General features: G+C 42.7%; 1 long non-coding RNA gene across 2 annotated transcripts in view; it reads left to right on the forward strand.

Moving 5' to 3' along the window:
- Positions 1-3,757, forward strand: part of LOC146543008 (uncharacterized) — a 53,241-nt gene that overhangs the window by 37,641 nt on the left and 11,843 nt on the right. The gene's annotated exons all lie outside the window — the stretch shown is intronic.

Here is a 3,757-nt window from a genome sequence, read left to right on the forward strand (position 1 = left end):
TGAAATCTACACATTTGTTATATATACATACAACTTTTCAGCATTCACCCGAAATAAAAGTTAGGGAAAGCTGGGGTTTACTGCAACCAGCTAACTCACATGAAGATTAAAAATGGGGAGGGAGAGATAAACGAGAGAGGAAGAGGTCTAGCAAACAGTGTCATGGCCTCCTCATTGGCACAAAATGATCTTTTCATTCAGAAGACTGAAGGACGCGCAGAACATCCACACGGTCCATAGCAGAACCAGAAACAGATTCTGCTTCTGGTAGTTCTGCCTGCAGAAGAGCTGCCTTATGTAAGCCAGGAGACTGCAGCTGAAGTCTTTTTCTCCAATCGATGAGAGAAAAACCAAGACTAACTCAGCAGCTTGTTCGAAAAATCCTGGATTCTTGTACATTTCCCAGACAGTAACATCTTCTTCCCTCCTGCTGTTAATTTATAGCACATGCAGGGCAGTGAAGTGTTGTGGAAAAACTGGCTTCAAGCCCTCTTTCAAGATACAGTAGAAAACAGTGAAATCTCTAGTTAGGTATTACTGTTTATCATTAGAGAAGAAGGGTCTCACTGTGTGAGCTCTCACTTAAGACATGTACAAAACTAGATTAGCTGTCACACCACAGCTTTTCCATTTTACTTTCTTCTCTGGCTTCTTAACTGGCTCTGCCAGTTAATTCCAATGTAGCCAGCAACAAGCAACACATGAAGGGAAAAGTACATGCAAACTGCTTCTGTGCATGCAAGCAAACGTCCAACAAAAAATTATTCTTTTAAGGAGTTTATTTTAATTCTTTATTAAAATAGGAAATATACATGCACTCCCCCCTCCAGCTAAAGGATTACCTTTAGCTTCACCACATCTCATATATTCCACGTGAAGTTGTCTCACCAGATCCAATCAGGTACATTTCATTGCTCAATAGCAGAGAGGAAATGAATTTTTCTGATGAGAGGAAGGCAGAGTGAATAGCTTTATTTTCCTCCCCAACACCATTTGCAATCAGTTTTGTGCTGCAAATGAAGGCAGTGTTTTCCTGGGTCAGAGGTGGCTAATTACTCATAGCACTTGCATTTCCATCATACTTCTGCCGCTCGTCATTCTGACTATTTTGTGTTTGATTTACTTTGCATTGCTCTTAGCTCTGCAAGTCTATCTGCTATTCAAACTTGTACTATTCTTTGTTGCTCTTCCTGGGCTAATGCCAGTAGCTCTGGCTTCCCAAGAGACTGGCAAGAGGACTTTGGCACCGATGTTGTTTTCTCCCACCTTATGAGATCATATCTGTTTTTAAAAAAAAGAACACAAATGAAATGGGAAAGGAGGAATGTAACATCCAGTTAATTTGTAGCTATCAAAACCCCCCAACAATCCCATACCAGAAGATGGTTATTTCGGTATTATTTCACTAAGATGGGCCAGAGTCATCCCTGTTCTTTATAACAGCAATAGAACCCCAGAGGCAGGAGAAGTGTATCAGTCAAGGCTCAGCAGGGGGTTGAAGCTGACTGTCTTTAAATCTTAGGCCAGTGATTTCCCTGCTAGTGCTCAATGATTCCCTCTGATGAGTGCCCATTTGGCTCCAGCAAACTGCTACACACGTGTGGTTCAGTAACAGCACAGCAAATGTACCTCGGCTCAAGCAAGTCCAGCCTCAAGTGTGCAGTGAGTTCAGAGGGCTTTCAAGTACTGTTTTTAGACCTCCCAGATTTATCCAGTACTAAGAATCCCTTGCTGGAAATGAGTTCTGCGGCACCACATGAAATTCCAGAAAGGCGGTGGTTGGTAGCTTTTACAACCAGACAGAGTTGCTGCAGCTTCAAGAATACCAACTTTAGTTTTAAAGACAACAATTTTACTCTTACTGAGTATCAGAAAAACATTTATGATTTCCCATAATGACATCAGATCTGGCCGAATTCGATAACTACCTTAAAAGTTTGGCTTCAGAGCAGATGTCAGAAAGATGAGAGGGAAACAGGGAATGAGGAAGAGGAGAAAACCCACAGCCACTGAATTATGCTATTTGTAATGGCATTCAGTATTCACTGTCATTGCAGGAAAGTTATGCTTTATGATCCCAGCAATTTTCTGGGAGAAACAGGTAAGATTCACAGTGCTTCACAACCCCCTTGCTCAGGGCTTGGCTTTCAGGTGCTGCTGGGAACTACAACACCTCAGTGAAAGCTGGCCACATTAATCATGTCACATTTGGCACTTGGTGTAATATTATGACCACAGATACCACGACCGAATTCTTATGCTCTTTAGAGATAAGACTTCAAATGGACAGTTATATTTATGTGATTTTACAGCTACCACTATTCACTCATATGAGGAGATACTTACCCAAAGCTTGAGGATACGCTGAAGAGCCTCAAAGGATTGTAGAGGATTACAGACCATTGAACATATGAAATTGTAGTGGTTTAGCCCAGGGGGGAGCTAAGCACCACACAGCCATTCATGCATTCCCCCACAGTGTAATCAGGGAGAAAACTGAAAGAGGTGAAAGTGTGAGAACTCATGGGTTGAGATGAGGACAGTTTAATAAAGAGATGCACGATGCAATTGCTCACTACCAGCCAACCGAAGCCCCAGCCAACTCCCCCCAGGTTTTGTTGTTCTCCATGATGTCACATGTTTCTGTGGTCAGGTTGGGTCAGCTGCTCTGCTTCTGTCCCCTTCCAGCCTCTCATTCACCTCCAGCTCACTCGCTGCCAGAGCAGCACAAGAAGCTGAAAAGTCCTTGAACGGTTACTCTGCACTGCTCAGTGACAACTAAAACATCGCTGTTATCAATGCTGTTTTCATACAGAATCCAAAACACAGCACCATAGCAGCTACTACAAAGAAAACTAATTCTATCCCTGCCAAAGCCAGATTGTACATATAGATTGGCCTCAGCCCCCCACTCTTGAACACGACACTGACGTCTGCTTCACTCAGTCATTTCAGACAACTGAAAACACATTTTAGTCCATCTGTATCTTCCAAATTCTATAGACTAATCTCAACCTGCTGAGGAATTGTGGGCATCCTCTCCTAATTTTCACAAGACATTCTGCCTGAAATTCTATTGTCTTGGTTAGGTTAACAGTTATGCCTGGGACAGCCCTACACCTCCTGGAGCTCTCCAGCTCCACAGAATGCTCATGCCTGTGTTTGCAGATTGAGGAAGGGCTGCCATATGCTGATTCAGCAGCAATTTTTTACTCATAGTTAGCAGTGTCCAAAAAGTCAGTATGCAGGACTTTCTGCCACATGGAGAAATAGTTATTTGGTCTTTTCTCTAGCTGTATCTCATTAGGCAAAAGGGAAAGAAAAAGAGGAGGACTTTATTTTCTTCTTCTTTGAAAATTATGGCCTGGAGTTCACTTGAAAGGCAGCATTAATTTATGGTACTCGGGAAACCAATTCAGAGCAGAAGGAAGCTGTAAGAACCCAGGCAATTAAGGGCAGGGTTCTGTCCAGTTCTACAGATCTTCTTTAATTCTTTTACACTTTGAATGTGACTTCTTTCATGGGAGAGGGAGAAGTATTACAGAAAGACAGTTATGGTTCTAGCAGGCAGCACAGACCTGAGTGGAGCAAGAACCTCAGCTTTCATGGAGACTTCAGTGGTGCCTTATCTGCTGTGAAGTTCTTCTGTTACTCTGTATTCTGTAGCATTTAAGGGGTCACTAACAGCACTCGTGGGTCTTCGTGTGTCCTGTGAAGTCTGTTTTGCTCGATATGAGAGATTTGTTTCATCTGAGGC

This window comes from Meleagris gallopavo, chromosome 21 (assembly GCF_905368555.1).
Source record: "Meleagris gallopavo chromosome 21, MGAL_WU_HG_1.1, whole genome shotgun sequence".
Classification (NCBI taxonomy): domain Eukaryota; kingdom Metazoa; phylum Chordata; class Aves; order Galliformes; family Phasianidae; genus Meleagris; species Meleagris gallopavo.